Source organism: Eschrichtius robustus, chromosome 16 (assembly GCF_028021215.1).
Source record: "Eschrichtius robustus isolate mEscRob2 chromosome 16, mEscRob2.pri, whole genome shotgun sequence".
Classification (NCBI taxonomy): Eukaryota; Metazoa; Chordata; class Mammalia; order Artiodactyla; family Eschrichtiidae; genus Eschrichtius; species Eschrichtius robustus.
In genome coordinates, this window is record NC_090839.1 from 39185959 (window position 1) to 39208267 (window position 22309).

A 22309-nucleotide genomic window follows, 5' to 3' on the forward strand; every position below is an offset into this window, starting at 1 on the left:
CCTCCCTCATTGTAAGATTAATTATATCCACAGCACCCCCTGCAATCTCTCTCTTTTTTTCCCTCAGTAATTTCTTTGACATCATCTTTCTGAAGTCTTTCTGGTCAGACTTAAGAAATCCTGACTTTTTCCTCAAAGCCCTGATCTGAGTCATCACTGCTATGGGGATCTCCCCTCCTTCTCAATCGGATTTATTGCTGTCTGGCACAGACTATTTTCTACAACCTGCCTAAACTTTTTATAATTCTTTTTTCAACCTAATTAACTGTTTAAAAAAATTTCTTTCTAGACCCCCTTTTGATCATGTGTTTATGTCTGACTTAAAGCAATTTATTAGCTGCTATTTCCTCATTCCTCTTTTTTTCTCTGCCTCTTAGAAAAGGGGAAACAGAAGCTTTTAAAGAGTCTGTGAGCTCTTAAGTACTTAAAAAGTAACATTTCCATATGACCTGAGTTACATGATTTAAGTAGCCAGCTCAAAAACTAATAAAATTTGGAGGATGGAGAGGTGGTGGTAAGATAACATTACAAAAAAGCTTCAAGGACAAGAGACTAGGAGAGGAGGAAGCTTTAAAGCCTATGAGATATAAAGTTCAGAGGCTAGCAGTTGGCGGTACAATATTTATTAATTAAATTCACAAGTTTCAGAAAAGCCATGTTCTCCTTGTTGCTATAAACTCATTCTTACTGCAGATTTCAGCATCTTTCCATCACAGTAAAGCATTGACAAGAAGAGTTGCTAACTGATTTTCTTACTGCTGACTCACAGAGGTTAGCTTCAGTAGTGATTAACTGATGAGAAGAACAAATCTGTATTCCCAAAAAGAGATGGGGAAAATCCTGTTTAAGGGTTAGTGCTTCCTTTTAAATGCTTAACAACCATTCTGGAGAAACTCAAAGTGAATTAACAATGTTCACACCAGATTGGTACTGAATGACAGCTGTGCTAGGTTTATGAACTGCTTTCTGTGGTCATGGAAAAATAAATTCGATCCTCTTAGCTTGTAAAAGAAGCTGAATTATGATCCCTGTGAAGGGAAAATTAAAAGAACTTACTTATCTTTTATTCTATTTTGGGGTTTTTGTTGTTGATTTGATTTGGTTCCTATTACCCAAAGATGGCTAATTCTCATGTCTTAAATTGAGACTGTTTGCACTTTCTGCTGACTCACCTCATTTTATACTTGAAGATGGCCCATTTTATACTTGAAGAGCAATGTTATTTTCCTGCTAGAATGGTAGGTCTGACAAAATGACCATCTGGTCCCAGCTTCCACATCACTTCCTGTATCCAAATGACCCTAGTTATAGATTTTGAACTTAGGAGATGACTTTTCATGCCTGCAGGCTTGAATGAGTGTTTTCTGTCCTTTACTGATGACAACATGTAAGAAAGTGAAAGCCTCTTAGGTGCCCCCTGAGGCCAGAGTTGCCCTGTACTCCTGCCTCTTTCCTATTCTAGAGAAATCTCTCAATTCAGCTCAGAGAGTCCTACAAGTTGAACAGAATTCCCTTCCATGGAGAATCTCAGACCAAATTGCTGGTCACCTTTATTCATGTTTTGTACAATTTCATAGAATAGTGACTGACAAATTGCAAAACAGTATATTTCTTAAATTTCCCTGAAGTTAGTCTGAGGTTGGTCTGACAGCTAGTTACAGGTAAATCACACTGCAGCTTTTCCATTGATAAACAGAAAGTAGAAGGAAATAAATGCCAGTAAGTCTGCTAGAAAGAACACTGGCAAACAATTTCAATATGCAGTAGTCCTGTCGAGTGAATTTTTTTTATTTTAATAGGAAAGTCCATTATAACTTCATTATAACACTAGAAATCAAGATAGTGTTCCTAATTTATGCCTGAGAAATTGCTGAATATATCTACTTTTTCCAATTTCAAGATGACTATTCCTGTATTCCTCAAACATAAATCAGCTGTCATTATGGCACTCTTCACTAATTAATTAATTCAACAAATATTTATTGAGCATCTGTCATGTACCAGGAAAACATAGTACTGGTTACTGAAGATAGAGCAGTGAATAAAACATGAATGATTCTGCCCTCAGTGTATTTTGATGGGCATCCCTTCTTGAGGTATTATTTTAGAAGACATGTTTCACATAGAATCCCTTTTAGACTCTAAGACATTAACCGAACTTAGAAAAGAACTTGGCTGTCTATCCAAAATATGCAATTGACCAAAGGTTTCTACTGAGTGATCAGTGTCCATGGAAGGGTTGCTGTCATAAACAGAATGTAAATTAAGAACCAGCCTCAGCCATCAAGGAACTTAGTAAATATCTAAGATACGCCCTTGTATAAATTTGCCTCTATTTATGTGGCAGTATTGCTAAAATTTCCTTTCAGTACCTGTTATATTCCAGTATCCCGGTCTCTCCATATATAGACCATTCCCCACCACTCATGGGGAGAACAGGTCAAGCTGCAAGAAACATGGTCTCTCCTAGGCTAGAAAACCTAGTCCCAACTATAAAATTCGTGAAGCAATGCAAGAATAGAATGACAGAGAAACGGCAGCATCTTTTGGATGACAGTACCTCCCGAGCCAATCCACGTTCCTCCTCTGAAAACTCCCTATCATTAAACAAGTTTACACATTCAGGATCAAATAGAAGAATGTATTAGTCTCCCAACTCTTGCTTTTCAAAATTTATCTCTTCTTACCAATGAGCAATGCTCCCATTTATCACATTGCTTTGTAATTATGTACTTATGCATTTCTCTTCCTTAACAGAATATAAAAGTCTTTGAGAGCAAGGGCAATATCTTAACTATCTTTGAATCCTCAGTACCTATAACAGTTCCTGTCACACACCAGCTATACAGGAAAAGAATGGGTGAGTGGGGATACCAGCTACCCCTTTGCAGAGAAAAGAATTCTACCACTGTAAGTAATTCCTTCTTTAATTGGTCAGATGTTATGATCAGAACAAATTGGGAATGCAGATTCACCCTAAATATTGGAATAAAATTATGTCCTAAGGAAGCACTTTTGTTCATCCCAACTAGCTGCCAAACTTTGGCAAATAATTTGTTTTTCTGACCTGCTGTTTTATCGCCTATGCATCAGGGGCTAAAATGCTAATGAAGAATCTGAAGAGTCTCATGAAAAGCATTGCTAAAAGCAGGTTTATATAAAGAAATGAAGAACCATTGCCTATGACCTATTTAGGTCAATTTCACATATAAAACAAAGCTGTTTAACGTATATAAAATAATGCAGTTAAAATTCTTTACTTTTCATTAATATGGAAAGAATATTTTTGATGCCCCTCTTCACATACATGTTCACTGAGACATATAGTCATCAGGGAAGTAGATTGGTGGCTTCAGCCATCTCTTGTCTTTGGGGCCACATATTTGCTGCTTCTCTGTTAGAATTGGTGGCATGGTGTACACAAGCTCTCCATGTTGATTTGGCTTCCTAGAAAATGTCCTCCAAACACATCAATTTCTAACCTATCCTTTCAAACATCCAGTGTCCTCTTGCCTAGGAGAGAAAAATAAACTGAGGCATGATGTGGTAAATCAGTCCCATTTATCACTGAGAAAAAGCCATTACCATTGGAGCATTGAATGTTGCACTTTTCCCCCCAGTCCTTCTTATGAAACAACTCTAAAACCACTGTGCCCTACTTTCTCCAGCTGAGAATGAAGGTACCACTTGTTGACCATAAGAAAAAAGTAACTAACTTATTGAATGCCCATAGTATGCTGAGCTAGACCCTCGGCATACATTATCTCATTTAATTTCCATGGCAACCTTAAAAGCATTTGGAATTCTTGTCTCTCTGACTACAAAGCCCATGTTTTTCCCCACAACCTCATGAATTTTCCCATGAGTCGCACACAATCCATTGAGATCTTCTAATAGAAAGTATGCTCCTGATATGTAGAACATGAGTCAGCAAAATCCAAAGAACTCAGTCCTGTGGTCTAAAAAGTCAGGTGAGATGTGGTGGTATGAGCTACCTGGAGAAACTAAATATCCAGACAAACTCATGGAGCACTGGATTAAGAGTCAGAGGGCTGCATACTTGGCCCATCTCTGCCACCTCAGTTGTATCACCCTGACCAACTTACCTAACTTGAACTGAGCTTCAGTTTTCATATCTGTACAAAGAAAGCAATAGCTGCCATGCATACATCCTGTGGTTGTTATGTGACTCTGAGCTAATGCTTGTGAAGTATTGTTACCTCCACTTGGGAGAGAAGAATGAACTGTTGTTATCATGTTCCATTGTCCGCTGTTTGCCGTGCCAGATTTCCAGTGTTCTTATTGCAGGCCATATGCTTCTTTTCCTCTTTATAATGTGGATTTTGCTTAAAGAAGTAACAGGTCCTGCCATCACACTATTTTTTAGCTTGAGCAGCATGCATGATAAAATGGGAAAATGTGTCAACAGTCTTTGATTTTTCTATTTGTGGGAGGGTTTTTTAAATGCCTTTGAATTGCATCTCTGCTTTGGCTTTGTGATTTTCAGGATAACTTTTGGAGATGAAGAAGCTCAGGTTATGCTTTAATGAAACACTGGTCCCCTCTTGTTTAATGCATTGGGTGTTAAGGCCCTTGAGGAGTTAGAAAGAAATGATATGCAAAATTACTTGCCCTTCTTTAGCTTAAGAAAAATAATTTTGCTGTGAGCTATTTAGTGAACCGTTATTGAAGCTGCATCTGTTGGCTTCATTTTGTATTGAGTGTAATGTTTTTTGTCGGGGAGTGTAGGGTTCCTTATTAAATATTGCATGTGTGTTTTTGTATGCGCACACAATATATAGGCAGAGAGGTGCAAACACAAACTCTTGCTTACAGCCAGTTTTAAGATTCCTACATGCATCACCTCATTGTCAAAACCTTTAGCCATATTCATATAAACCAATAAACATAAAATATATATAACAGAGCAAGTTATGTGAACTGCAAAATGTATGATCCTAGGCTGCATTCACAGAATGATTCCCCTCCAAAGTTGGAAAATGCTCCCAAAGCAATTAGCTATGCAGCAATGACCTCAAATTTTGGGAGAATTCCTGCAAATCTAGGCTTACAGGACAGGAGAGCTTGCTGGGAAAGATTTTTGAAATCCACACTGTCTTTTGAGCACCTACTATGTTCTACTTGTTATATTACTGTCCATTGTAGCTAGTAGTATTATATTTAATTTCTACACAACCTCCTAAATGGTGAACATAATTTTCCACACTTGACTCAGAGAGGATACTGTTTGGTCAAGGTCCTACCAAGGTGCTAATTGCTGCCTCTTTCCCCCTTCATGAACCAACTGATATATACGTTAGTGATGAAAATATCAGGATTTTTGTCAAAGCTTGATTGGGAGAAAATGGTTAGAACCAGCAGCCAGAATCAGACTAGTTCTACTCCTAGTCCTTCTCCAAGTCTAGACATGGAGACCCACCAAAGGAGGAAGGGCTACAGAGATAAGTGTAGTCAGGCACAGCTAGAATACCTTAGGTCCTGCCCCTACTCCCCCACTCACCCCTCCCAGAACATGCCTCAGAAGATTTGCAGCTTGGAGGAGCAGAAAATGCAACCTTGCTATGAGTAAGAAAAAGAAAAAGCCACGTGGAGGACTGAGGTATGCTTGCTCACTGCCCATTTCCCATCTCACAGAGCACTTAAGTTGGGGGTTGGAAGGGCACATAAAGGAAGGGGTGGAAGGGATGGTGGAAACTATCTTCCTAATACTAATCTTCCCAAAGAGTGAAGGTTCCTATTTTAAGGGACAAGGGAGGAATTAATGAGTCTGAGAGGCAGAGAATGGATCCTCCTTCCACACAGCTAATAAAAGAGGGAACTGGAGTTTGAATTTAAGATCCCAAGTGCAATATTACTGACCCTTCAGAATCAGTGGCTCCTTACTCTAGGACATTGGTTCTCAAACTGTGATCTTTGGACCAGCAACATGAGCATCACCCAAGAGTTTGTTAGAAATGCAATTCTCAGGCCCCACGCCAACCTACTGTCTGAAACTCTAGGGATGGGGTAAGAGTTTTCTGTTTTCATCACCTCCAGGTGATTCTGATGCGTGCTGAAGTTTGAGAACCAATATCTTAGAGATCTTTGGTAGCTCCTTCAAATGTTCACATTGATCTTGAGCTGGGTCTGATGAGGATGAGGTGTTTCCCCTCTTCTCTGCCTTACAAAGGCTGTGACTAGGTATTTGGAGAGAGAAGTGCTGTCCTGGGGCACTGGATAGAAGTCTCCACTCACTCTTCTGACCTAGTTATAAGGATGCTATTGTCCATCAGAATGAGTTTGAAGGATGAGGAAGACTAGTGTCCACAGAATGAAGACGGGGGTTGTGTGTGGGGGACATAGGGCTCCTTTGTTATCTTTTTTCCCCTGCAACAATGACTCAATCTCTGGCTCCCAGAATCTTGCTCCCAAAACTTAACAAAGTATAAAATCTCACTAAATGACAGGATAGTCCCTTCTTTCTGCAGTCCGGGCCTGCAGCCTCTGACGGACACCAGAGAGGAAATGGTACCCACTGTGCAAAGGACAAAGCAGATCCCATTGCTTTTGCTTTGGGCTCCTCAATAAACTGCCCCAGGTGCAAGAAGGGGCGTGACCCTTTCCCACTCATCCTGCAATTTTTTGTTTTCTGCTCTGGATCAGAGCACCAATCACCCTTGGGAAAAAGATCCTGATGGCTCACATCACCCTTCTTTTTTGCCCTCATCTTACATAGAATTATAGATTTGGGTTGCTAGGGCAGAACATACAAATTAGCACTTTTTAGAAAATGACAAATGACTAGGCCCAGAGATAAATTCCTTACCAAAGTCACAGTGTGAGCATTACAGCCAGGGCTCCTGACTCACAGTTCAGTGCTCTTTTACTGTGTTGTGCTTTCTTGCCACTTCTGCCTCATCTCTTCCACATTTTCTTTCCAGCACAGGCCCACACCCTGCTCAGGAAATCTCTCAGTCTGCTGTTCCCCTCAGAGGTCTCCAGCCTCAAATGGTAACCCAACATTTATAAAAGCATTCTAGGAACATTCCCACGATTCTGAGCTGCCAGGTAGAGCATCCTGAAATGATTGGCTATATTGCTTATGTCTATTTGGGTTTTGCACACGACAGAAAAACCCAAATATAAGTGATTTAGGCAAAAATGGAGATGATTGATTGCTCAAAGAATCTGAGTAAATGTTGAACAGTCAAACCATGGGAAGGGCAGAGAGGTTGCTGGAATTCAGGAACAACTCAGGGTTGAGTTGAGTTGAGTTGAGTCAAGCACCACCAAGGCTCTCGTGCTGCCTCCTCCCTGTGCTTCTTTCTATACACTGACTTCATTTTCTCTTGTTAAAAAGTCATTTCCTCCCTCTATATATCAGAAACATGTACACCTAATTTGTACTCCTTACACATCCACTATAGAAAAGGGACTGCCATTTTCTGCACCCCATGTTAAAAAATCTCAGGGAAAGGCTCTGATTGGTCCAGCTTGGGCCAGGTGCCAAGCTTACACCGATGAATTGAATGAATACCAAGCTCCACACCAATGGTGTGGAGCATCACAGAACAGTATGTCTTATGTGCTGGAGCCACACAATTCAGTTGGGGGAAGAACCAGGTTCAAGGTTGACATAATAAGCCATATTATGTGTCCTATATACACAGACAATTTTTAGCAGGTCACTTACCAAACACTTGTATTTGTTTAAAGATATTTTTTTGGGTTTTTTTTACAAGTTGTTTCCCCAATATGATCTAATTTTTTAACTTCATGACAGCTCTGGAAAGGAAGATGATTTTTTAAAAAGTAACCATTTTGTGGATATACAAACTGAGGCCTAAGAAATTTGATTGCCCTGGAAAACATCACCTACCTACTTAAGTTGATGGCAGAGCCAGCTCAAAGAATGAAGATTGAACAGATGTTCAGTTTTGCTCCTAATCCATGGATGACAAGCTAATGACCCCTAGGCTTAATACTATCCACAAACTTGTTTCATTTGGCCAATGCTGAGTTTGCAAACATCTTAAATCTGAATGCCTTAAGGCAGAGTATTTCTTCTCCAATTTGCCACAGAGCCTAACACTACATGTCTTCATATACCTGCTTCAGTCCATACATCTGTATTATCTTCCCAACACCTGTAGGCATTTGAGTTTGTTTCCACTGCTTACCAAAGTTGTGGCATTCTTGGTGGTTCTGTGATCCTGCCAGGATCAGATACAGCTAGAAGTTTCCTGGGTTATTTTGTCACAACTTTTCCTAGTCTTCTTAAGTCAGTATTTGGAGACAAGATTGGTTGCCTTAAATAGACCAACCAAGTTTTGGGTTTTTTTTCTCTTTTTGATCTGAATAGAGTTAGCTTTTTTGTTCTTCCCACTGACCCTCCTGGCAGTCTGAGGAAGCCTTTGGATCCCTTTGCAGAGTGGTATTTTTTAATGTATAAAATAAAACACAAAGGATTTCATAGGAAACCAATTATATTAAAGTATAGTTATCAAAATACTTAAATTGTGGATAGCAATATATAATCTTTTAAAAATTAAGCATTAAATAATAATATTTGGTCCAATAACTACCATAATTTCAAAGTGGTGCTGAGAATATGATATTCTGAGATATTTGCAACAGCTATAAAGTGATATGAAAACATCCTGAGATTTCTACTGGTGGCTCATCAGGGTTTGAGCTCTCTTCCCGCCCCCTCGGTGGTGGCATGGTGGGGTGAAGTCGACGGAGTAGAGGGAGGGGTGTGTCTTCATGTCATCCAGGCACCAGTGACAGCTGGGAGACCCTGAAGCAGTTGGTCTTTGTTAGGTAACGATTTACGCTAAAACTTAACGGCTTGAAACAACTATTTCTTACCGCTTATGGGTCTGTGGGTGACCTAGGCAGTTCTTTATTCAGCTGGTCGATTGGCTGGAGTCTTGTTGGTCCACGACATCCTCACTTCCATGAGTGACGGTTGGTGTTGGCTCTCGGCTGGGGTTAATAGGGGTGACTAGACCACATACCATTCAAAAACAGCACAAGAGGACAAGCCACCAGGTGTAGGCACTTCTCAAGTCCAGTGAGGCCACATTTGCTATTGTCCCATTGGCCAAAGTAAGTCACATGGCCAAGTACAGAATCAGTGTGGGAGGGGCCACCCAAGATTATGGATACTGAGAGGGGAATTATTACAGCCATTTTTGTAAAAGTATCTACCACAGCCCCCCAGTCTTGGGAGCGTAAGTCACAGAAAGCCCCTCCATCTGCCATAGGCTGGCTCTAGGCTCTACCTGTCCATCCTGGGGCTGCATAACTTCCACTAAATTCCACAAAGCACGAAACCTGGGCATGCGTTATTATTACCCTGCCACTGTCAGCCTTCCAATTCCTTCCTCAGCCAGATTTGGAGCCCTTGGGCTTAAGTTTTGGATATCCTTGGGTCAAGAGGGCACCTGGAACACCTTGCTGCATCTCTCCAAGGCAGCTAAGCAATCACAGACCCAGATGTCTGGTAAATTCAGGAGAAAGTCAAAAGGAAAATTTTCTGCTCTGAACTTTGAGGATGAGTAAGCCTTTCTGGGCTCAAACTGGAAAAAAATATCAGTTTCCTACTGTTTTGTGATGATGTTTATCTGAAATTTCACTTGGGCTTGTCTCGGTGAAAGCAGTTGTATTTGAAGTTTTTTCTCTGTCCTTCCAGAAGTCCCTCCTGTTTAAGAAAACCCTGATTTCTCCTGTAATTGCAAGATCTCCCCATAATGGTAGAAACAATCCTCAGCCAACCCTTTATCCAATGAGTGCTTTGGAAATGGGAACCCGAGGGATGAGACAGTGGAAAAAACCCTGAAGCCTTTTCAGCTGCGCTACTGTGTCACGGAAACAAACCAGGCACCTGCATCGGGGCCTCGCAGCAGACCCACGAGAGCCTTCGTCTTAGCTCTTCTGTAGATTAGCAGAGAGCGCCCGGCTCACCCAGCTATGTAGTCAGGCACTCTCAAAGAGCATTCTGAGACCTGAATGTTCATTTTCTCAAATCACTTCAGATATCAGATGGCAGACTCCTAGGATCACACGCTGGGCAGAAGAGCTGTCCACTTGCTTAATCCTCTACCGGCTTCAGGTTACTGAACCCCCAAAGCAAAAAAACAAAAGAAACTACAAATGTAAAGGCTTCTAAATTATTTAATCGGAATGCCCTCTTAAGTTGGGTCCTCCCAGAAGCAGACCCTGAGGGAAGGATGTAGTGCACATACTTTATTTGGGAGATGATCCTAGGAAGCAGTGGTCAGTGAGCAGGGAAGCTAGATGGGGTGGGAAAGAAGCAAATACAGGGGGCATCAGAGTGCAGGGTACCACCTGCTGGGGTTCAGTCCTGCTAGGACCTCTCTCAGAGGGAGTGCACAATATGCCTGAATTACCCCACCTGAAGGGCAAGGAATTTAGGGTATTTATGTACCAACTCCCATCCTTCAGTGGCTAAGGGCTCTTCCCAGGAGTGTAAACTTGCACCCATCCCTGTAAGAGGCTAAGCCTACTCCTGAGACTGGAGAGATCCCTAAGGCACCGAGTCATAGATGCTTGTCATAGAGGCTCTCAGAATATACAGGAGAGGTGAGTACCAAGGTGATATAGGTGGAGCATCAAGAATGGCTGCTACGATTTTGCAACTTGTCATCTCCAGACACCCCAAGAATCAAAACAGCTGTCTCCAGCTTTGGCACATTGATATTTCAGCCCTTCATTTATTCAACATGTATTCACTGGGCTCCAACTGGGTACCATTTATTCAGCACCCATCTGCTAGGCATTAAGCTAAGGTTTTTGCATACATCATCTCATTTGATTCCCATGACAACCTACAAGGTATTATTTGTTTCATTTTACAGCTGAGAAAACTGAGATTCAGTGAGTAAATTAAGGTAAGTAAAATTACGTTAGTCCCTCAGCTTGAAAATGACAGAGCTAAGATTCTCATTCAGGTCCATTTTCCAAGTCTAAGCTCCATTCACTGTAACCCCAGCCCAGTTCTCAAGTTGGCTCTAGTGAGTTAACTCCTGTCCCTTCAGTGTTGCAAACCCTCTCTAAGGATAGTGGACTGTCCCTCACATCCTCCAGGCCCCCCTTACCCTGGGCCCTGTGACCACTTTCTCCAAGCTCACTACATCTTTGAATCTCCAGATCCTTAAACACCTTCAACTCACACCCACCCATGATCTGTGCTCCTCCAACCAGTATCAGGGGTTTTGGCAGGTCCTGCTACTTCTGGTTTCCTACTAAAGGAATCGGAGAATCATCTCTTTGTGGCATCTTGTGATTTTAAGCATGATTTCACCCATGAGCCCCAAGCAAACAGGATCAAATGGTTTGTTTTTAAGCATCAGACAAAAATGTAAGTCCCACTTTACCGTTGTTAGTATTTTAAAAATAAAATGGCGTGGGGTGAGGAACAAGAGAGGGAATAATTAATTCCAGCCTGCCAGCAGGGGAGTGGGAAGGAGTCGGCAGCTCCTGCAGTCCCAGGGAGGATACTGCAGCAGTCAACACAGAACTTCAGCCTCCAGATGGCAAAAAAATATAAAGGGGAGCACGTGGGGTGCAAAATGATGCTGCACAGCTCCATTTTACAGCCATTATATCGGACTTCATGGGAACCCTGCTATCACTTTGAAAAACATTATCGATAGAGCGTCAGTGCCAATATGAACTCTGCTGCTCTGAAGTCAGTATTGGTGAGTGGCAGAAACTCTCCACCCCTCACGGGACAAAAACAAATTAAAGTTAGACTTGAAAGAACCAAAACAAGGGGTCTTTGATGGAAAATGCCCTGGTATAGATCAGTGAGTGTAAATTTCACACCATGGGTCCAAAGAGACCATTTAAATGGTACAATCCAAAGTGCTTTAATGGAGAATGAAGGTTAGGGCGCCTTGGGTCATTCACACCTAGTTTTGAATCCCATCTTAGATCCCAGCTCTGGGGCCTTTTGAACCACTCAATGTGCCATGCCACCCCTGTGCCCCCAGGACTAGGGTTACATTGTAGAATCATGGAATGTTGAGCTGGAAGAAATGTTGCGAAGCCTTCAACTCAACCCCCTCACTCACAAGTAAGGACACTGTTGTGACTCTGTTATAACGCTTGCTAAGTGGCGCCCCCGCACTACACTGCGATACCCATGAGCCTTCCCTAAGTAGAGGAGCGGAGGGAGACAAGAGGGGGTAGAAGCCCTCTGACTTGGGGGAGGCAGCACCGGGAACCCACAGGGGCCTCTCTGGAACCCAGGTGTATTCCTTATCTATTGCTGTCTAACAATATTATCTCAAACTTAGTGGCTTAAAACATCTCACACATTCCATGAGTCAAGGGTCTGAGCACCATGTGGCCGGGCTCTCTGCTGAGGGTCTCACAGCTGCCGTCCAGGGGTCAGCTGGGCCGCATCCTCATCTGGAGCCTGAGGTCCTCTTCCAAGCTCATTCGGGTTGTTGACAGATTCAGTTCTTGCATCGTAGGGCCGATTCCTGGCTCGCTGGTTGCCAGGAGCCATTCTCAGGTCCTTTTGCCACACGGCCCCCTTGCAGACCCTCTCACAGCATTGCAGGTTACTTCTTCGAGGCCAGCAGGAGAATTTCTTCAGGGAGGGCCAGATCCCTGGTTTAAGGGCTTTTGCCTAATTAGGTCAGGCCCACCCCAGAAAATCTCCCTTTTGATGATCTTAAAATCAACTGATTGGGGACCTTAATTACACCTGCAGAATCCCTTTACCCTTTTCTATTGAACATAAGCTTATCACAGTGACATCCTGTCCTATTCACAAATGCCCACACTCAATGAGAGGAGATTACACACAGAGCTATGTGGGAACCTTGAGAGCTGTCTTAGAGTTCTGCCCCGACCCTGGGGTAAAGGCCAATTCTGCTTCCTGCAGCCATCTACAGGCTCCTACCCTAAAGGACACCTGGATCCACGTCGCAGTCAGCGGCCTCCCAAATGACCCTTTCTCAGCAGCCAGCTCTCGCTCTGAACTGGATAATTTGGTTGTTTGCAGACCTGCCTGCCAGCCTGAGTTGGGGCCCGCGTGCACTTTTCTGACCTTGATTGCCTCAATCCACAATCATTGTTCCAGAAGAGGCAAGGCCCGCAGAGCCCTGGAAGAGCAGGCAGGGGCCTCTAGAGGAGTCGACTTGCAGAGTTTGCTATTAGCAATCCTGGAGACTGACGCAAATGACTTCATTCGCTCTGTGGAGCCAGCAATCACTGTGGGCACTGGGGATCCTTGACATGAGCTACGGATACGCCTCTGTGAAGCAGCTGCTGGGGGTAATGGGGATGCCCCGCTGCCTCTCTGAGCTTCCATGGAGCTGAGCAAGAGATCTAGGGCAGCCCACCCTGCTCAAGAGAGGCCAGTGTGGACTGTAGGGCCCTCAGCATGCCGAGTCCTGCCAAAGCTGGGCTGCCCTGAACCAGAAAGAGCAGCGAGGACTTGGCCAGAAAGACAGGGATTGGGACAGACCTCGAGGGGGCATGCTGGCCAAGGGGTGCCATCGTGGGGCAAGGGTGGTCTCTTTGTTCTATGATTTATAGGCAGCCCGGCAAAGCCTCCTGGGCCTCTGAGGTCATCAGTGGGTTCAGAGCCTCGTGTTGTGGCATTGGAGTACAAAGCACTGTCGACTCTCCCTCCCTCCCTCCTTCTGTCGCCACCATGTATTTATTGAGCATCTATTACATGCCTAGTGCTGCTCTAGGCACTGGGGAAACAGGGTGAACAAGTCAGGCAAGATCTCACGTGGAGATAACGTTTTAGTGGGAGGAGACAGACATCCAACAAACAGGCAGACAGACAAGAACCATATCAGATGGAACAGGGTCTAAACAGGAGATTAAAATAGTGTGAGGTGGAAATGTGAGATGGGGTGAGGGTGGGCCTCTCTGAGGGGATGGCAGTCAAGCTCCGGAGAAGAAGGCACCATCTTGGTGGGGGCCAGTATTTCAGGAAGGGTGGTGTGTTTTCCACAGCAAGTGGCCAAAGCTGTTGGAGAAGATGGGGTGTGAAATGAGGCCGGGAGTTAGGAAGCGCCAGATCAGCGAGGGCCGCAGAGCCTGGTGAGGGGTCTGGCTTTTGGTGGAGGAGCACTGGAAGCCTCTGGAGGGTTCTATGAAGGGGATTGACGTGATGTGCCTTATCTTTTTCCAACATCACTCTGGATTGGGGTGAAACAAGAGCGGAAACAGGGAGCCCAATAGGAGGTAGCTGTGGATGGAGAAATTGAGACCCAGCAAGAGGACATGACTTACTAGGGGCTCCCAGCTAGACAGGGATGGCCAGCTGGTGTGCATCCTTGGAGTGGGAGGCCACTGGAGGACCCTATCTGCTGTCCCCTCAGTCACCGCCTGGAGCAGGATGCGGGCTGATGTAAGTCTGATTCCCTGGTTGTAGTGGAATTCGAGTGCAAGTGATTCAGTGAGAAAGGATTTTCAGGTCAGCGTGTAATAACACGAGGGGAGCAGGATGGGGCAGGGGAAAGAGCCCAGCAAGGATGCCATCTCAGCTGTGGACTAGCCTCAGCCTGATCCCGAGCTCTGGAGTGTGGGTTGCATCACAGTTCATCCTGCCTTGAGGCAAGGAGGTAGCTCTCTATCAGTAAGTCACTGGGCAGCCAGGAAATTCCCAGGCATCTCAGGGGAGGTGGGCCCTGTTAGTCAAGAGCAGGGCTCAGGAGAAATCACAGGTGTAACCTGTGAGCCACAGCAAGCTCAGCGTCTGGGAAACTGGTACACCTGCCAGTAAAGAGTAACTGGGATCTGGGCAGGGCACCTCCAGCATCCATTATGGTAGCCATTACTCTCCTGAGTGAGGGAGGGAGATGACTAGTCTGTGAAGTGCCCTGCTGCCAGAAAACACTGAACCCAAATGTAAAGAAATTAAATGAGCTAACCTGGGAGGTCTGTTACAGGAGAAACCTCTCATTGCCCACAGGTCCTCTTCAAAAAACCTTTAAATAGTCAGCTCCCACTAGGCACTTAACTGATTTACAGCTGTTTCATTCACCCAGCTCCTTAGGAATAAATTCCTTGCATGCTAGAAGGTGTCAAAAACCAAACTCTGCCCGCTGAATAAAACAAAGCAGAAGGATGAGTTTATTGCAAGGTTTTTGACCTGCATGCAAACTGCGAAACTCAAGACTCTGGGAGCAATGAGTTCTGAGTTGCTCACAGACTAAGGAATTTTTATGGGATCATAGGGAAGTTATTTGTCTTTTTCAGCTGATTGGTTGCCCAGTGGTCTTCTTTCTTATTTGGATCAGGGGAGCTGGGTGAGGGGAACGAGGAAATCCAGAGCTGGCATGAACAGACCTGGAGTTTGAGGATTGGCTGGTGTCCTCTGCTGATTTCTGAGAAGAGCTGTAAATTCCTGTAAGGCTAGTTTACGTTTCCTTTATATGCCTGTATTGACCGTCTACATTTTGTCCCTGACAATAGTGACTCCATTTAGTTTGGTTCTCCAAAGGTAGGTCTGAATACCCACTTAGCCAGCATAATAGGAGATTAGGATTAATCTAACCAGTACATTAGAGTGTCCCACCAAAGAGATAAGATTCTGTTTCTGAGGATAAATGTGAGAGTAAATTTGCAAGGAGTGCTGTTCCAGAAAGAACCACTGTGCTGTGATCACAAGAGAAGGAACCCGTAGCTCAGGGGTAGAGCCACCTTAAAGCAGCTGCCCCTTGTGACTTTACTTAAAAGCAGCTGCCCCTTGTGACTTTACTTAGAAGAAACTGGCTTTACCACTCAACTCAGTAGCTCTTAAGAATGTGGATCAATGGTTTCCTAAACTTGTCTGCACATCAGAATCCCCATGGATCTTATAGAAATTCCAAAGCTCAGGGCATATCTTAGACCAATCAAATCACAATTTCTGGAGGCATTTTTAATTTAGGAATAAAAAATAAATAAACTTTTTATTTAGGAATAATTTTAGGTTTGCAGAAAAGTTGCAAAGATGGTACACCTCCCACCCAATCTCCCCCATTGTTAACACCTTACATTTTCACATTTGTACATTTGAACACATGGTACATTTGTCACAACTAAGAAACTGACATTACTATTAATCAAACTTCAGATATTATTTGGATCCTACCAGCTTTTCCATTAATGTTCTCTTCCTGGTCCAGGATCTAGTCCAGGTACCACATTGCATTTAGTTGTTATTTCTCCCTGTCTCCTATGATCTATGACAGTTTCTCCATCTTTCTTTGTTTTTTATGACCTTGACTGTCTCGAGGAGCAGCGTCCTGCACCCTGTAGAATGTCCCACAATCTGGGTTTGTCTGCTGTCGTTCTTACCATTAGACTCGAGTTATGGATTTTTGGAAAGAATATGGCAGAAGTGAAGTGTCCTATTCATCACCTTATGTCAGGGGGGACAGCAAATCCATATAACATCACTGGTGATATTATACTACTTGCCCAAGGTAGTGCTTGCCAAGTCTTTCCCCTGTAGAGTTACTATTTTTCCCTTTCCATACTCGTATCTTTGGAAATGTGTCACTGAGTCTAGCCCACCCTCAAGGGGTATGTGTGTGTGTGTGTGTGTGTGTGTGTGTGTGTGTGTGGAGGTGGTTCTCAAACCCCACCTATAGGCAAAAATCTGAGAGACACATTTCCATGGCCATCATACTGTCCCCATCTCTTTGCCTTAGTTCCCAGTCACTATTGTGTGAACTCCTCAAATGATCCAGAACTTGGAATACTCCTCAAATCTCCTGGGATTGAATCAGCACTTCCTGGCTATGTTACCTTGGGCAGATTGTTTAGTCCCTTCTGAGCCTCAGTTTCCTCATCTGAGAAATGAGTATCAATAGAGTATCTATTTCTAAGACTTGTTGTAAAGATTACATTAGACAATGCCTATAAAGTTTTGACTATAGTGCCAGACACAGAGCAAATAGTCCATAAATGTTAGGTACCAACAGTAGTAATAATAGTAGGATAGTAATGCCTTCCTTACTCCAGTCTTGTGCATCAGACATCTAGTGCCATGATAATTCACCTCAGTGACATAAAACAATAAGTTGGAACTTATATTTGAAAGGAACTTATTAAACAACTCATTCCACTATGTTTATTTATTAAATGAACACTTATTTAGCACTTACTATATGCCAGGCACTGTTCTAATCATTTTCATAAATATTAACTCATTTAGTCTTCATAAAAAACCTATGAGGTAGGAACTACCCTTAGCCCCATTTCACAGATAAGGAAACTGAGGCACAGCGAGGTTAAGCAGCTTGCCTAAAGGCACACAGCCAGAAAGTGGCAGAGGCAGGATCTGAACTGAGGAAATCCCATTTTGGAGTCCATGCTTGCAACCGCTACGCTCGCTAAATGGTACAAACAAAATTATAGAGTGTCGGGAGACTGTTTAAAATGGGGCGTGGCCTGGTCAGGGGAAGGGAGCCCCATCAGGGAAAGCATCTGTGAAATCTTGGGTAAATTTATACCAGGCAAGAGAAGGGTGTTGGGGGGTAGGTTAGGGGAAGGAGAGCAGGGATGTATGGAAAGATTTGGCTCCCCCCAAAGCCGACATTAAGTATCCTTTTCACAGGAAGTCTCCTTCTCTCTTGCTTTCTCACCTTCTCCCTTGCTTTGTCAATTCTTGAATGTGCCCTTGGGAAAATTCAGTAGGTCTTTGATTTTAGGGAGATAGGAGTGGGGAGGACGTCACTTTCAATAACTCAAATTGGTGGTCAGTGTAAAAGAATCTGGACCATTCAAAACATATCCTTGTGCTTTGTCTCCCACACTTAAGAGAATCAATCTGTCCTCCTTCATTTTTATGTCAGGAGTTTGGTAACACAAAGGAAGTTTCTGATTGTGAAGACTTAGATTAGCTATTAAATTATGTTTCCGGAGAATGAATATTAATTTAAACTTGGGAGTCAAAGATAAGTACTATTTTCTGGTCAGTGTGGGTTTCAAAGTATTGCCAGGTCCACGGCCTGGGTACGTCTCTAGATCCATATTCCTGCACCTGAACTCAGCTACAAACTTCTTGGCAACAGGAATGCTATCTTATTCATCTTTCACACACTCACACTGACAATTCCTGCACAGTAGGTGCTTGATATGTGTTTTTAAATGAATTTATTATTAAACAGACTCATGATGAAGTGCTGTGGCTTGCTTGTTTTACCATTGCAGCCATATTTGAATCCTCAAGAGCACATGTAAATTATAAGCTATGTCCTTTCCCTTGTCCTGTCTTGCCCCCATATAAAATCATCTTTCTGCTTCCAAAATTGGCAGGGAATAAAGTATGTTAATTCACATCATGACTGAAATTTTAAACATACCTTTACCGACATCTGAGACTTCAAAACTGTATGCCCTTCAGCCCAGGTAACTAGTGTCCTCGAGTTTGGCATTATTTAGTGGAACTCATTGGAATTCAACTTACGCTTGACTATGTTGACTCCACTTCTGTCTGCAGCCTGCTGGGAAAACTCAGAATTTCAGGGGCTTCACTGGGGCCATGTTGACTCTGAGCTGATTCTGAGCGGTTGTATTTCAAAGATAGAGTCTCACGTTGAATTTTCCTGGTTGAGAGCAAAAGAAAGTATGGTGGGTATGTGTGTTCCGTGCACATTTGTATGTGTTTGTGGGATGGGGACAGAAAGTGGAAGGAAAGAGATGAAAGGGGCTGACCAATTTATTGAGAGGGGAGCAAATTGTACTTGCAAGGTTCTCCTTATCAGTGAAGACCAAACGGTCAGCTGAGCCCAAGAAATGTTGACGTTTGGCTAAAACATAGAGAAGAAAGAAAAGAGGCAAGCCACCTTGACAATGGCAGATGTGTGTAGGGGGGTGGTGCTTTTGCTATCCACCATGCCCAGAATCTCCACCACTACCCCAGCTGTCATCCACAGCACACACAGAACCCAAGTGAAAACAGTGTGCTTGCTGGGAAATTTCACTTTCCAGACAAGTCTCCTGAACTTCCTACCAAATCACCACCTTTTAAGCCATAAAGAATTTCATGGGCCCCTCGAAATCCATAAAGAATAGATGTGCTAAGAGTCGCCCTATAAAGGGAAAAGTAGGGATAAAAGGGGAGAATTAATCAGTACCCATCACTAATAGTCATTCTCTAGGAGCGCTTGCCAGCCCCCGGTGCAACATCTCTGTTAGAGCTCACATGGTCAGTCAGACACAGTATTTATTGAACATCTACTATGTCCTAGGCACCGTCCTGTCATCTGGCTGAGATCTAACATAAGCATTAACGGCGGGTGCTCCGACCTCAGATTTGAGGGAAGCTATTTAACTTTCTTATTCCTCAGTTTCTTCATGTATAAGACAGAGAAATGATAATGGGGTTGTTGTGGAGATTATCACACACAAAGAGGTCAGACACTACCTGGCATGCAGTGAGTCAACTATGTGTCAACTGTGGTGCTTCCAGGCACTTAAGATGGCCAAATTCATCTAATTTAAACCCATATGACCCAAAAGTTAGAACAGAATAGGCAATTTCTCAACAGGTAAGCAAGGAGATTTCTTACTCTCTAAAGGATGGGTGAAGCTGCAGAGGACACCCTGGTTCTGCCCAGAAAGCTGCACCTGAGGTCTCATTAATTAATGGCCATCAGCAGAGCAGTAAAGAGATAGATTGGTGGTAACATCTGGGTCCAGCCCTACATTGATTTTTTTTCGGGCTCCTGAAAGAAATGAGATGCCAACACTTTATTTTCCCAACTCCATTCTTCCTGTCCTGGCCCACAACTTCAGTATTGCCTTTCAGACCAAGATAGACATTAAAGTGGAAATAAATTTCAGCTTCAATAGAGGAAAAGGCTAAGAATAGACTGGCTGGTTATTCCTGAGATGCCATGTGAAAAATTTATATTAAGTCAGGCTTCTTTTTTTCCTCTTGGCCTATTTTCTTTTATTAAAGGACGTGAAGACAGTACCTTCCATTACTGATGTGTCTTCCGAGCATGCTTTATTTCCGCTCTACTTGCTGCCTGCTGCTTACTTATCCTGATAGTCCCACTGTCTGTAAAACTCTTAACATAAAAGAGTAAAAAGAAATTTGACCGCTGGATATTGAGGGAAGAATAGGATGATGGCATAATAGCAAACTCTTGACGTATACCCAGTGTATCAGTTAGCTTTTGCTGGGTAACAAGTAACCCCCCCCCCAACTTAGTGGCTTCAACAATATTCATTTATTTAGCTCATGATTCTAAGTCAGTAGTTTGGACTGAGTTCAGCTGGGCAGTTTTTCTCATCTTGGTTAGGCTCAATCTGTGGTCAGTTGCTAGGTCAGCTGGGGGCTAGCTGATCTAGAGTGGCCTTAGTTGAGATGACTTATCTCTGTTCCAGATGGTCTGTCTTATGATCCACCAGGCCAGCCTGGGTTTGTTCACCTAGTGGTTGCATGTATACAAGGAGGTACAGAAATCACCTCAATCCAGTCAATCATCTGGAGCCCAGGCCCATGGGTAATGAGGCCTAAGAGGTTTTTCTTCCTGACTGATTGCATAGGAATGATCAAACTCACACATGTATGTACAGAAGCCAATAAAAGATATGCTTGGCTCTAAGAATAAGGCATGAATGGAGGGAGACCCATGAGGACCCATAAGATATTCCATAGCCAACCCAATAACTCATCCAACTCAGCTGTTAACACTTTCCCTTCTTTAATGTACATCATTGTTATAGTGTTTCTTCTGGTTATAAAAACAATTCAGTAAGGCCAGACGCTATAATACTCTTAGAGGAAAACATAGACAGAACACTCTATGACATAAATCACAGCAAGATCGTTTTTGACCCACCTCCTAGAGAAATGGAAATAAAAACAAAAATAACAGATGGGACCTAATGAAACTTAAAAGATTTTGTACAGCAAAGGGACAAGATGAAAAGACAATCCTCAGAATGGGAGAAAATATTTGCAAATGAAGCAACTGACAAAGGATTAATCTCCAAAATTTACAAGCAGCTCATGCAGCTCAATATCAAAAAAACAAACAACCCAATTCAAAAATGGAAAGAAGACCTAAACAGACGTTTCTCCAAAGAAGATATACAGATAGCCAACAAACACATGAAAGAATGCTCAATATCACTAATCATTAGAGAAATGCAAATCAAAACTACAATGAGGTATCACCTCACACCAGTCAGGATGGCCATCATCAAAAAATCTACAAACAATAAATGCTGGAGAGGGTGTGGAGAAAAGGGAACCCTCTTGCACTGTTGGTGGGAATGTAAATTGATACATCCACTATGGAGAACAGTATGGAGGTTCTACCATACAACCCAACAATCTCACTACTGGGCATATACCCTTAGAAAACCATAATTCAAAAAGAGTCATGTGCCACCATGTTCATTGCAGCTCTATTTACAGTAGCCAGGACATGGAAGCAATGGAAGTGTCCATCAACAGATGAATGGATAAAGAAGATGTGGCACATATATACAATGGAATATTACTCAGCCATAAAAAGATATGAAATTGAGTTATTTATAGTGAGGTGGATGGACCTAGAGTCTGTGTTACAGAGTGAAGTAAGTCAAAAAGAGAAAAACAAATACCGTATGCTAACACATATATATGGAATCTAAAAAAAAAAAAAAAAAATAGTTATGAAGAACCTAGGGACAGGACAGGAATAAAGACACAGATGTAGAGAATGGACTTGAGGACAGGGGTGGGGGGAAGGGTAAGATGGGACGAAGTGAGAGAGTGGCATGGACTAATATATACTACCAAATGTAAAATAGATAGCTAGTGGAAAGCAGCCACATAGCACAGGGAGATCAGCTCGGTGCTTTGTGACCACCTAGAGGGGTGGGATAGGGAGTGTGGGAGGGAGACGCAAGAGGGAGGAGATATGGGGATATATGTATATGTATAGCTGATTCACTTTGTTATAAAGCAGAAACGAACACACAATTGTAAAGCAATTATACTCCAATAAAGATGTTTAAAAAAAATTCATATAAATTGTAGAAAAAGTGTGAAGGAAAGTATAAAAAAGTAAGTCAACAATGACCTCATGGTCCAGAAGCAATAATTATAAATAATTATTATACTATATATATGGTATAACATTGGCCTTGCTTCTATCTATACTTAAATATGCAGTAATACCATTTGTTGAGCCCTATGTGTCAGCCCTTTTGCAAACTACTTTACCTGTGATACTTCATTTAATCCTTACAACAATACTCCATTTTAAAATGAGGAAAATGAGGCACAGAGAGGCTAAACATCTTGCCTGAGATCACA